Source organism: Catharus ustulatus, chromosome 1 (assembly GCF_009819885.2).
Source record: "Catharus ustulatus isolate bCatUst1 chromosome 1, bCatUst1.pri.v2, whole genome shotgun sequence".
NCBI classification, from domain to species: Eukaryota; Metazoa; Chordata; class Aves; order Passeriformes; family Turdidae; genus Catharus; species Catharus ustulatus.
Window position 1 is genome coordinate 16,629,923 of NC_046221.1, and position 14,430 is coordinate 16,644,352.

The 14,430-nt window shown below is 45.0% G+C and overlaps 1 pseudogene; it reads right to left on the bottom strand.

The window, feature by feature from the left end:
- Window positions 1-396: 396 nt before the first annotated feature.
- Window positions 397-14,218, bottom strand: LOC117003584 (annotated as a pseudogene).
- Between the last annotated feature and the right edge of the window lie 212 nt (window positions 14,219-14,430).

Consider the following 14,430-nt stretch of genomic DNA (forward strand, 5'->3'; position numbering starts at 1 on the left):
ATTCGCAACATCTAAAAGATCTTTCAAAAAGATGCAGGTATTTATATATATTGCATAATCAGATTACTTGATAATTGAGTTAATTTGATAATACTTAAAAAAACTCAAGAAAAATATATAAAGAAAACAAAAATGTAAAAATAATCTTATTCTGCTTAACATGTATATTCATAATGTAGAGGTACAAACAGTAACAAGTCAAATAATTGACTGAAATTAACAGTTAATTAAATTAATTGTCATTATTCTACGACACAGGAACTTTGTGAAGGGTTTTCTGGGTCAATGCAGAAGAGTACATTCAGAATCACCAGATGTTCTGCAAGGGCACATTCTGACATGCAGCAAGGAGTCTGAGTATTGTCAAAGTTTCACAATTCCTGATTAGAAAGATTCCTATAGCCAGCTCCCATCGTCTGCACTTTCAACCACAGCATTCTTCTTTTCAGCTATTCCATCTGCATTGCTTCTTTCTTCTAAAACTACCACTAAACTTGACAGAGTTGTGTGAGGATCAAGCAGTTTCACAAGGGGTATGTCCACCTTCCGCTCCTTAAAGACACGGTTCTGAATTGTCATAGCTAACATGGAGTCTATGCCCAAAGACGAGAGTGGCGTATTCATGGTGAGTTCATCTGTGTTCACTCCTGTGAGGTCACTCACCAGTGAGGTGATGTAGTCCTCAGATTTGAGAAAGGCAGTCTCTGAGACTTCCCTTTCCTCAGACATTTCAATCTTATTCCTGAAATCTTCTGAAACAAGTGATATGAAGCGACTTTTGAGAGAAATATTCTTAGGAAAAACATGATGATACAAAGTTTGAAAGTTCAATTTGACAATAGCTTGCTGTGGGTTGTTTATAAGTAAAGTCTTCCTGAGATAGTCATGAATTTCATGGACTTGCAGAACATCTATGCCCTTGGATCCCAGAATGCTCTGAATGTGGTTTTGATTGAGCAGAATGCCAAGATTCAAAGCACCCCAATTAATGGCCTGGCCTGAAAGCCCACAGTTCCTCCTATAGAGGCAGAAGAGATCCAGGAAAGAGTTTGCAGCTGCATAGTTTGTCTGGGTGGCATTGCCCAGGAAGGAAGTAACAGAGGAGTAGCACACAAAGTAGTCAAGCTCCTGACCTCTGGTAGCCTGGTGAAGATTTAGGGTCCCTGCTACTTTTGGGCTCAGCACTTTGTGAAAGTCAGCCAGCTTCAGGACTTCAAGGTGGCCATCGTGTAAAGCAACAGCGCTTTGGAATACCCCTTTGATTGGAGTGCCCACAAAGGTGTTGGCAACTGGACTGGAAAGCTTTCTCAACATCACTGGTCAAAGCCACATCACACTGCACAGACACGACTCTGCTCCCTTTGTACTGCTGCTGCAAAGCCCTCATCTCTTCTTGCTTCTCCCTGCTGGGAATTCTCCTGGAGAGTATTGCAATACACCCTCCTCCATTCTCAGCTATGAATTTCACTGTTTCAAAGCCAAGTCCAGTGAGCCCCCCAACTACTACATAAACAGCGTTCTGCTTGAACAGCTGCTTCTGGGCTCGTACAACGGGATGTCTGAAAGCACAGCCATGTCCTTCTGCCTACTCAGAACAGCAAGGGGGACAGAAGTGCAGGTGAAATAGGATGTCACAGAGTTTAGCCCCTCAGAGTTCTCAGGCTGCTGAAAAACAGAACCTGAGAGGTGTCTAAACTGTTTCATATCCATGGAACTGATCCAGGCATGTACGGTCTTCTGCAATTCCTTTAGCGGTGCTTTCCGGAAAAGGCTGGTCAGCAGAGAGGATATGAAAGCTGATGTTTTCATCATCAATTTCACTGACATTCTGGATGCATTCAGCCTGTTGATTGCCACACACAATCACCACATCTTTAAGAAAGTGCATGTGGGCCAGATCCTCCTGAGACAGTCTGTTGACTGGAGGAAGAATAACAAGGGCAGTGCACAGGTTGATATACTGCAACACGTTAGGGGTGGGCTTTGCAAGGACTGTTCTCCAGCCCATCTCTTCTGCTGCTGCAGAAAGAACGTGGCACAAAACTGATGATGGCTCAGTAGTAATAATACCCAGTGTTCTGCCATGTTTCCCCTTGGGTAACCTCTGAGTGAAGATTTCCCATGCAATGATGAAGTATGACACACAAGGGACATTCTGGAGGAATGGGAATTTCCTTGCATTGAAACAAACTGGTCCTGGAATCTGAACTCTGGATGATGCAGCTGTGGGATAACATGAAACCACATGATCTCCCACTTTCACTTTTTTCACATCAGTGCCTATTGCAGTGACTGTGCCACTGAAATCAAGACCTAGAAGCCTGTGTTTGTCTCCTGCCTGTGAGTTCCAATACAGTGTGTTGCCAAAGTTGCAGCTAGAAACACTGATGGGAAAATAATCTTCTGAGTGCAGACAAATTTTATCCACTTGAATTTCAACACTCTGTTTGTCAAGCTGAGCAGCAGAGATGGTGCATAAATCCCCAGACAGGTCTTTTGCTGCGTATGGATCAGAAGTGTACAAAGTGAATGACTGTGATTTCTGGAGAGACCTTACAGGTTGGATGTAATCTGCATCTACAAAAGGTGTGCGTCTGATTTCAGATACAAAAAGTCTTCCCTGGCTGATGCAAACGTTCTGGATAGTTCCCACCTTTGTATTTGATAAGGACATCTGCTAACACTGAGATGTCCAGGGAAGTGGAGGAGCTGAGGTCAATCAACTGGAATGTGATTTCTGGAACTTCAGCAACACAAGTTCTGGTCATGCCGTACAATGCAAACCCACAGTTAACGTGGTCCACATATCTGTCTGTTGTTCTGTAGGTGATCACTCTGATGGAGCAGCGGGACGTCTTCTCTCTCAGTGCCACCACTACCTGGCGATAGGCTTCGCAGCACTTTGCCAACTGATCTACCGCTTTGCTTGGGAAATCTTCATTTAGCTTTTGGATTCCCCAAAGGAAGAGGATTTCATCATAATCCTCAACCTCTGCTCTCATTTTACTCTGTGTATCGCCTTCCATGAGGCATTCCCAGTCTTCATACATAACATATCTCGAAGCAGGATGCAAGTGTTTTTTGAGCTGCTCAGCTATCCCAAATTTGTCTGCAAACACAAGGACTCTGGGCTTAAACCCCAGATGTCCAGTTGTTGGTGAAAGAGAGACTTCTTTCCATTTGTTTTCAAACAGGAACTCATTGTCTCTAGAGGATGATTCCTTCATGAAAGTGATGGCAACGCGCTTGAGCTCAGCCAAAACAGAGCCGTGTTTGTCCACAAAGCATCCACAGACCTCAAGGCAGTTCCCAGTGGATTTGCTCAATCTCATGTATATTGTCATTTCCTCCTCCAGCGGGCGGAGCACCACCAGGCTGCCTATCCCTGAAGGAAAGCCTGCTCTGGACTGGAGTGTCCTTGAGCTCAAGACAGCCGTCATCTGCAGAAAACAGTCGAGCAGCACTGGGTGGATGCAGTAGCTGTGCATGTCTCTGATGGTCTCCTCATTCACCTTTATGCTTGTTATAGCTTCCTTTAGCTCCTGGCAATAGTGAACATCACCAAGCTGCCTGAATATGGAGCCATACTGAAAGCCAACCTGAGACAGTGCTTCATAAACCTCCTCTCTGCTAATCACTGACTTGCATCTTCGATAGATGGCTTGGAAGGAGATGCTGCTTTCTTCCACCACACCTTCAAGCCCCTTTGCCACTTGGCCAGCAGCATAAACTGCGTTGGAGGAAGAGAGAACCTCAAAGGTTGTCATGGCTTTTTGCGGACTCAGCTTGATACTCAGCACTTGGGAATTCTGTGTGAGAACACACGGTGCAGAAAAGCTGATACTGCAGCTGGCAAGTGCTCAGAGGCACTTTAGGTCTTGAGCTGTTCATCACACAGGCCAGACCAAGCTCCACATAGAAAGCACCAGGGACTAAGGCCACCCCATTGTTCTTGTGCTCATATAAATACGGTGTCGTGTCCTGGGACACCAGGCAGCTGAACTCCACATTCTCACCATTTATGCCATAAATCAAAGGATGACTGGCACTTGCACCTCTTTGGTTTGCCTGTTGATGGATATCCAGATAGCCCATGAGTTTCTGGCGATCAAATTGATATCGTGGAATGGCCACAGGAACACTTTGGTAGCCGTTATAAAAGTGGTGCCAGTTGGGATTAAATCCTAGTTCAAAGAGATTTCCTACCAGGCCAAAGAGTGTCTGATGTTCTGCATCTGTTTGCAAAGAGGACAACACCTTGGTGCCTTTTCCTAGTGTTTCTTTTATGCTTCGCTGCAATGCTCGATGAGGACTTATTTCCACAAACACCACATTTTCCCTGCCTCTGGCTGCAGTTTGGATGGCTTGTGTGAAAACAACAGGCTCACGAGTATGCTTTGCCCAGAATTTGCCCTGAACAAAGTCATTTTCAGATGCAGCCACCCCTGTCAGGGTTGAAATCACTTCCATTTCCCCCTTCTGCTTTTCTAAAGGCTCTATCTGCTCCTCCAGCTCCCCAAGTATCATGTCCATGCTGGGGCTGTGGTATGCAAGTGGGACGTTTAAAACATGAAGAAAGATGTTTCTCTGTCTGAAAGCTTCAGCTAACTCTCTCTGCACAGCTTCCACAGCATCTACACTCCCAGACAAGGTGCAGGAAATGGGGCTGTTGAAAGCAGCAATGCACACCTTTCCCGAGTAGGGACGCAGGCGTTCAGCAATCTCTTCAACAGGGATGTTTCCAACCACCAGCATTCTGCCGCTGGCAGTCTTTGCCTGCAGCCTGCTCCGGTGATAAATCACTTTGACTGCATCTGCCAGGGAAAGGTACCCAGCAATATGTGCAGCAGCAACTTCCCCCACTGAGTGGCCAACAACAGCAACGGCTTAATACCCCAGTGCTTCAGGAGGGAAGCTACAGCAACCTGCAGGGCAAACAGCAAGGGCTGGGAAAGCTCTGGATTCAACAAGTCCTTTGGGCTGTGATTTCTTGCTGGCAGGAGGCTGATGGCAGTGTGCTGCTGAAAAAGGTCTTCTATTTCCTTACACTTGTCTCTGAACACCGGCTCTGAGCTCAGCAGTGCCTCGCTGAACTCCTTCAGCGTCACGCCGTTGCCACAGAACACAAACACCAGCTGTGGTTCCCCTTTGGACATGGCAGGTTCCGTGCTCGCCGCTGACTTAAGCTCTTGCTGCAAGTGTCGGACGGAATTTGTGACAAACGCTTTTCGGTACCTGTAGTTGGCGTGGCTTCTCCTGCAGGCAGATGTATAGGCCAGGCTTGGGAGAGTTACAGAGTTCCTTGTGCTCAGCTGCTCAGCTGTATCAGCCAGTGTCATCTGAAGGGACTTAGGGGATGCTGCTGACAGCAGAACTAATTCCAGGGGCTTCTTAAAGGCAGGAAGAGGCTCTGGCTGCTTCACCTGCCTGACTACAACATGAGCATTGGTTCCTCCAAATCCAAAGCAGTTGATGCCAGCTACTCTCCCATACTCACTGGATTCTTCCCAGGGCTCTACAGCTGTGGCAACAGCAAGGTTTAATTTTTCTGTGTCAATGCTGCTCATCTCCTTTGAGTAATGCAAGGATGGAACAATCTTTCCATGATGCATCATCAGGAGCACTTTGATTAACCCGGCTGCTCCAGAAGCTGATTCTGTGTGCCCAATATTTCCTTTCACTGAACCTATTTTCAGAATGGAAACTCGAGAAGACCTGTTTTTGCTAATGACACTACCCAGGCTCTCAGCTTCGGTAGGATCTCCAGCAGGAGTTCCTGTGCCATGGGCTTCAATGTACTGCACAACTGAGGGATCCACACGACTTCCATAAATGCTGCGCAGTAACTTCTCTTGCTCTGTTTGAGACGGTCTGGTGATCGGAGTTGTGGCCCTGCCGTTCTGATTGACTGCACTGACATTTATCACAGCCCAGATTTTGCTGTAGTCTTCTCTTGCCTGTTCCATGAAAAGTTAAATTGTCTTTAATAATACTAGTAGTCTATGGTTAAAGATGTCACCATGAATCTTCCAAGCCTGGTGCAGCCCACAAATTTAATACCCCACCCATTACTTATCCTCCTTGTAGTGGGTGAGGTACTGGCAACACACAGTCTGAGAGCAATCAAGAAAGATTTTGGGTTTGGGACATTTGTTAAGGAAATCTGAGGCATAATTATTTTTCTCTTCCATAATTCCTGTTCAAAGATGCAATATTGAACAAAATAATATCGAAAACAGCAATAGTTGAAAGCATTTGTATAGAAAGTCAGGCTGAGTCTACTAAGGCATGGCTCTGCAGCTGGTGTCACCACCTCAATTTTGGGAGTTTTGACAATGGTATGGCCTTTGCAGAACCAGGCATGCTGTGATCAGATGAGGCTCACCTCCCTGAGTAAGGAAGTAGAGTCTTTTCACAGGAATCAGCAAGACTCCTCGGAGAGCTTTAAACTAGTTATCATGAGGGAGGGCAGTAATATCAGGCTAGTCCCTAGCAAACAGTGGGATAGTATGAAAAAGTTAGAGGGACAGGGTACTGCTGAGGCCCCTCTGCAGGTGACTCTGAGATGTACCAGCCATCTTACAGAGACAAGCCTGTGGCTCCTGAGATAATAGAAGCCAACAGGGAAATATCAGAGAAACACCTTAGTACCAAAAGAAGGCTTACAAGGGAATACCTTGATCAAGCACCAGCATTCAAAGATGCAAGCACTAGACAGGGCTATGGGACATCCCTTCACATCCCCACTGGGATGTTGTCACCACCAAATACTTCTATTAATTGCTGTACCCAAATGCATACAGCATGGAGAACAGGAGGACCTAGAGACCTCTGTGCAACCACTGGGCTTTGTTCTCGTTGCAATTATGGACATGGTGGGATATCTCCTGTGACTGGAATGTTGTCATGAAGGGCCACAGGCTGTTTAGGAGAAACAGACCAGGAAGGTGCAGTGGTGGAGTTGCCCTCAATGTGAGACAACACTTGGAGTGTACCGAGCTCTGCCTTGGTGAGGATAAAAGGGCAGACTAGTAAGGGTGACAACATTGTGGGTGTTTGCTGCAGGCTGCCTGATCAGAGGGAGTGGATGCGGCTTCTGCAGGCAGCTGGAAGCAGCCCCACAGTCACAGGCCCTGGTTCTTGGGGGACTTTAACTACCCTGACAGCTTCTGGAGAAGCAAAACAGCAAAGCACAAGCAGTGCAGGAGGTTCCTGGATAGCGTTGATGACAATTTCCTGTCCCAGGAGGTAGAGGATCCCACAAGGAATGCTGGGCTGCCCAACCTTACACAAACAAACAGGGAAGGCCTTGTTGGACCTGGGATGGTTGGGGCAGCCTTGGCTGCAGTGACCATGAGATTGCAGAGCTCAGTATTGAAGGAAGAGGTAGCAGGACCGAGAGCAAGATTTCAAACAAGAGACAACTTTAGCATCTTTAGGGATCTTGGAAGAATTCAATGGGAAAAGACCCTGAAGGGATGAGTGGTCCAAGAAAGTTGGTTGACATTCAAGGCTCACTTCCTACAGGTTCAAGGACAGTGCATCCCAATAAGAGACAAAGTGGATAAAGGGGGCAACAAACCTCTGTGGATGAATAAAGAACTCCTGCCATTACTCAAATATAAGCCAGAAATATACAGGAGATGGAAGCAAGGTTAGGCCACTCAGAGGGAATAGAGAGGGTGTCAGAGTAAGCAGAAATGAGACCAGAAATGCCAAAACCCATCTGGAATTAAATCTGGTCAAGGATTTTCAGGATTTAAAAAAAGGGCTTTTTCAAATCCATCACAACAGAAGGAAAATTAAGGACAATATGGGTCCATTAGAAAATAGAGGAGAGATCCTGGTAACAGAGGATGCAGAAAAGGAGCATTACTAAATGCCTTCTTTGCATCTATCTTTACTGGCAAGACCAGCCCTCAGGGATTTCTTACCCAGGAGACCAGGTTAAAGGAAGGCTGAAAGGAAGACCTTCCCTTGTTCAAGTAGGATTAGGTCAGAGAACACCTAAACAAACTTGACATCCACAAGTCCAGAGGCCCTGACAGGATGCATCCATGAAGTCTGAGAGAGCAGGGGGAAAACATAGCAAGGCTGCCCACAATCATATTTGAAAGGTTGTGGCAATCATGAGACATGCCTGAGGACTGGAAGAAACTAAATACCACCCCAGTCTTCAAAAAGGGCAAAAAGGATGACTGAGGAACTACCAATCAGTCAGCCTCTCCTCAATCCTTGGAAAGGTGACGGAGCACCTCATTCTGGAGGCCATCTCTATCCACAAGGAAAATAAGGTGATCAGGAGTGGTCAACATGGATTCCTTGAAAGTGGAATCCTTCTATGATGAAACAACTGCCTGGATGAATGAGGGGAGAGCAGTGGATATTGTCTACCTCAACTTTATCAAGGCTTTTGTCACTGTCCCTCACAGCATCCTCATAGAAAAACTCAGGAAGTGTGGGCTGGATGAGTGGACAGAGAGGTGGATTGAGAACTGGCTGAATGGCAGGTCTCAGAGGGTGATAATCAGTGGCACAGGGTCGAATTGGAGGCCTGTCACTAGTGGTAGTTTAGTTAGTTCACCAATGGTTGGATGAAGAGGCAGAAACCTCCTCAGCAAGTTCACTGTCAACACAAAGCTGGGAGGAGTGGCTGATACCCCAGAGATGTGCAGCCCTTCAGAGGGACCTTGACAGGTTGGAGAGATGGACTGAGAGGAACTGACTGAAATTCAACAAGGGCAAGTGCAGGGTCCTGCACCAGGGGAGGAATAAACCCCTGCACCAGGACAGGTCAGGGTCAACCTGCTGCAAAGCAGCTCTGTGCAGAAGAACCTGGAGGTCCTGGAGGACAAGTAGCCCAGGGTTGATGGTACCCTGGGCTGTATTAGGAAAAGCATTAGGAAAAGCATTGTCAGCAGGTTGAGGGAGGTGATCCTGCCCCTCTACTCAGCCCTCATGAGGCACATCTCGAGTGCTGTGTTCAGTTCTGGGCTCCTCAGCACAAGAAAGACATGGAGCTAATGGGTCCAGAGGAGAGCTATGAAGATGATGAAGGGGCTGGAGCATCTCTCTTATGAGGAAAGGCTGAGGGAGCTGGGCCTGTTCAGCTTTGAGAGGAGGTGATTGAGAAGGGGCTTCATCAGTGTCTGAAGGGAGGGTGTCAGAGGATGGATCCAGGCCCTTGGTGGTGCCGAGCAACAGGACAAGAGGCAAAGGACTGAAACTGATGCACAGGAAGTTCCACCTAAATACGAGGAAGAAATTCTTCACTGTGAGCACCCAGCGCTAGAACAGGTTGCTCAGAAAGGGATTGGATTCTCCCTCACTAGAGACAGAATGTGTCAAGAATCATCTCAACACAATCCTATACAATTTGATTTAAGACAACCTAGCTTGAGCAAGGAGTTTGGACCAGAAAATTCACTGTGGCCCCTTCCAACCTGATTGATTCTGTGGTAATCTCATGCTTCTGTAAAGAAGACAACAAAACACCACAGCAAAGCCAAGAATATGATGCTAACTTTTAAATGGGAGATCCTTTCCCTATGCTAGGAGAAGCGCATAAATTCTTAAGAAATGCTTCATTAATCTTAAAACATAAATTGGAAAAACTTTGCTGGAAAAGTCATTATTAGAGCTGAAGATAAAAAAACTCAGGCAAGCAACCTAGTCTTATTTCAGGCTGCTTCACAAGCAATCTTACCTTTTTCAGTGGTTTGAGGAAAACAACACCACAGCCTTCTCCCCTTCCATAGCCATCTGCTTTTTGGAGAAGGGTTTGCTTATGCCTTCTGGAGAGATCATTTTGGCTTTACTGAGACATACGAAAGTGCGGGGATCGATGATGCAGTTCACCCCACCACAGATTGCTGCCTCACAGTCTCCTGGAGTCAAACAGAAACATACTCATGTTGGGATGGCCCTGGTGATAGACAGAGACAGTAGCAATCCTGATGTCATTGTCCAGCATTTCTTTAGTTCCATTACCTGATTTAATGGCTCGCAAGGCACAGTGCAGAGCAAAAGGAAAAGATGAACACTGCAGTATCGACAGTCAGAGATGGTCCAGTCAGATTAAATGTGAAAGAGACCCTGTTGGCAGCAATGCTCATTGCTGTTCCAGTACCATCATAATGATTTATTTCACTCACTGCTCTGCTGGTTATGATTTCGTAGTCTCGATTCATGAGACCTGGAAAACATCAGATAATATGTCAATTAAGCCAAGCCAACAATAGGCGTGTACAGCTCAAAACCTGATGGTGTGGTTTGGTTTTCAAGTGTTAAGACAAAACCACATGGCATCTGGGCTCCTTTCATGAAGCTTTGCTCCAACACAAGTCAAAGGCAAAGTCACAGCAATTTCCCCTGGACCCAACTTACACAAACATACCTACACTGAAAATTGCTACCTGCCCATGAAATAACAAGGAAATTCCTACCTGCCCAGGAAATGGCCTTTCCTGATGGCTTAGCTCCCTCTATGATGAAGCTAAGATCTCTGTAGTCTGCTTAGTACCCCTCAGTTTGAGACTGAGATACAGTTTTGAGACTCAGGTTGGTTTAGTTTAGCTATGAGAACATTCATCAACAAGTTACAAAGAGGGTAGTTCAGACATAAAAGTCCAAGAAAGTACAAGACATTAGCTTCTGTTCCTCAGATGTACCAAGCTAAGAGTCACAGTACAAACTACATCCAATACCTTGTATTTATCATCAACTTTCACACTTGCAACAAGTAAGAAATAGTAAAGAAAGAACAGGGCCTGTGAGAGCAGTTGTGTCCTCTTTTTGGGGATGCATCATTTGAAATACTGTGGATCCCCATGAGCATGTAGGCGAAAATGCAGTAGGTCTATTTAGAGAGCATGGAATATCACCCTCAGTACAAGAAGAGCATCTCTCAGACTAAAAGGTTGTGGAGACACTGAGAGGAATTCCCAGTTAGGGAGACACAAAAAAGCTTCTCTCACAGCAAATGCCAATGTATCCCTGTTCTGTTCTCTGTGTTGGCCCTGTGCCCTCTTCCCTGTCCGTCAGGTTTTCAGTCACTCCCACCCTGTTTCCCCATTGACTCCCATGCTGTAACCCCACCATTTTGCCACCCCCATGTCCTCTGGTAATTGGTCTCTGATGCTCCCCCCACCCAGAACACCCATGTACTTAAATCTGGACCCTCACCATGAAGTTTGCCTTGTCTTTGCCTCTAACCCTGGACTGTCCATCTCTGTGGAACCCATACAAAGGCCCTTCCTGCCTCTTTACCTGCAACCATCTTAACTGCTATCCGAGATATGACGAAAGGTAATCTAAATTATTTCCCCTATAGGTACATCAGCCAAACTGCCCCAGAAAATGCGTTTTTAAAGAGATACAGATTACACCAGCAATAATGTGCTGTTATTCTACTATTGTCCTTTAAATATCTTTCAACAGCACCTGGTATAATCTCCTCTGTGACTTTTCTGGTACTCACAAAGGTAGTTTGACAAGTACACCGTGGTACCATTCTAATGTCCAGAGGAGGATTTCTGCTGCTTTGTAAGGATATTAACTCTCAGAACGCCTTAACCAAAGTAATATTGGAAAACAGTATATTGGGAAAAAAAGTGTAGGCTTGTGTAGAAGCCCGGAAGAAATGTGCACGTGTCAAACACCGATTGCTGGATGGCCATAGACCCAACCAAGGACTGTCGTTAATAACCAAGAATTGTTGAAAGAACAAGAGGAAAAGGGGGCCATGCAGAGGCAGCACTTTGCATTGGCCAGACCAACACTGGAACCAGGATTGGTGATCTTTCTTTCTTTCTTTCTTTCTTTCTTTCTTTCTTTCTTTCTTTCTTTCTTTCTTTCTTTCTTTCTTTCTTTCTTTTTCTTTCTTTCTTTCTTCTTCCTTTCTTTCTTCTTCCTTCTTCTTTCTTCCTTTCTTCTTCTTCTTTCCTTCTCTTCCTTCCTTCCTTCCTTCCTTCCTTCCTTCCTTCCTTCCTTCCTTCCTTCTTCCTTCCCTTCCTTCCTTCCTTCCTTCCCTTCCTTTCTTCCTTCCCTCTTTCTCTCTCCCCTTCTTTAATTAATCTCTTCCTTTCTCTCTTTTCTTTCATCCTGTCTCTTAGTATTAATACTTCATGAATTTTGCAGAGCCAAGCCATTAGGCATCTTGAATATTCCCTTCCCCTTAAGGGTGGAACATCACAGCCTCCTTTGGGAGTATCTTTCCCAAGAAGGGCTGGGTTAGGGAGGCAGTTTTAACTGTTTCCTGATTCACTTCAGAGCCTGAACACAGGAAGAAGAGCACCAAAGAGAGATACAGGAATTGTACCATGAACTTCCAGAGCAGCCTGATAATTCTTACCAAAAGTAACCAGTAGTGCATAGCACAGTAGCCATACATCTCCAGTCTAGATACAGCCTAGATCCAGTGCTAGATAACATATAGAAAGGTTATGAAGGATTGCTCCAATCATTATGAGGTCCAAACATACTTTCTTTGCCATTAAATTTTCATCTTACCAATAAAAACACCTGTTCTGGTGCCACTGACAGATTCTACAGGAACTCCTGCATCCTCCAGGGCTTTGTACGTGCACTCTATCAGTAATTTCTGCTGCGGATCCATGCGTTCTGCTTCTGTATTATTAATCCCAAACAGGTGGTTGTCAAACGAATTAAATCTGAAATACACAGACCAGAATAGGATATGACATATGTATATAAGATGCATTGCCTTCTAGACTTCACAGTGAGACTCCCTCTGCTGTAATGTGAATGTAGCCAACAAGTTACAAACAAATATTGATTTCTACATGATTCTTAAACAATACATACCAATGCTTTACAATTTAAAACCAAAAGATAGAGGATCAGCTCAGGTGTTTTGCAATGGATACCCATGCTTCCCTACTAACACATTCATAAATACTCCGTGTGTGTGTGTGTGTGTGTGTGTCTTAAAAAGCATCTTCAAAATAGGATCATGCTTACAAATGACCAAGTCCCAGATTAATCTGTATCCCAAGATCAGATTTATATGGCCTTCTATCATTTCTTCATTCCACATGCAGGATTCAATATCTAACATGGGACAAAGCACTAAATTAATTCTGGGTCCTCTGGTTCAACCCTGAGGATATAAGGTAAATGTGGAATTCCAATATAAGACACCTAGGTTGACCCTACTGTAATTTGCTATTCTTCACACTAGCACAGCCCCTGAGCAGCAGTACCCATAATCTAAGTACTACAAAAATCAGTGGTGCAGCAGGATATAGGACTCACTCATCAAGAAAAGCAGCTCGTGTTGTGCACATTTTTCCTGGCTTGTTACCATCTGCATCATACCACTCCTTGGCATTAAATCTCTCAGGGGGGATTTCTGTGGTGCAGTTTTTGCCTTCTTCCAGGACTTTCCAGAAACTGTCAATTCCATCTCCTGTTGTACAAAGTTTTTAAAACAGATTAAAGGATGCATTCCCCATTCCCATGCAGACTCAGAAATGCACAATCAGCTACAAGGACCTCCCACATGGAAATCTAGGCTGCTTCAATGGACTTGCCACAGAAAGAAGTGATCCTTGTTTGGTGAGTGGAAAAACAAAAAAGCATGACTGATTCCCTCACTGCTTGTCCAAAACTAAAGGAACCCCACAAAATCCTTAACCACCTTCTCTCCCCATTTCCCTACCATCTCACTGCATCTACTCTAAGTACTGTAATAAAGCAGGAAACTTTCGTTTAGATAAACCCAACCTCTTTATATTATAGCCATTGCTGATAAGAATGTCCAGCCCTTCATCTGTCTCCTGTCCCTATGGCTGTAGAGTCCTGTAACAATGCACAATCACCCAGTCAGTGAACATGCAGAAAATTCAAATCATCCCACATCCATCCAGCTCATTTGTATGAATTTCATGTGCAGCTCAATGCCCTGCCCACAGCCAGCACTGCAGCTTCTTTTGTCTGTCTGTTTGTCTGTCTGTAAACAAATTGAAGCCAAGTAGTTTCCAGCACAGCACCACCTTTCAGAAAGATCCCACAAGCAGCACAGCAACAAATTCTACTGAGGGACAAACATGTTGGTTTCCTCCATTCCAAATTCAATAAAAGACTCTGCTTTTCAATGTTCACTCACAGCCTGCTTTGCTTTTACCACAAACTTACCTCCAGGAAAGTTGCATCCTATTCCAACAACAGCAACTTCATCTGCACTCTCGATCTCCATCTTCTGGGCTGCAAAAGACAGGAGAAGTGTCAACCTGGTCAAAAAATTACACATCTACCATTGAATAAATATTAGTTTAAAAGGTGAACTTCTCACAAAGACACAAACTTGTTCAGAACTTGTTTAATCTGGAATGAACTGCTGTTGGTTGTGATGACAAATGACACTGCCCACAAGTGACCACAGCTGTTCTATATTTTTCCTCTTGTCTC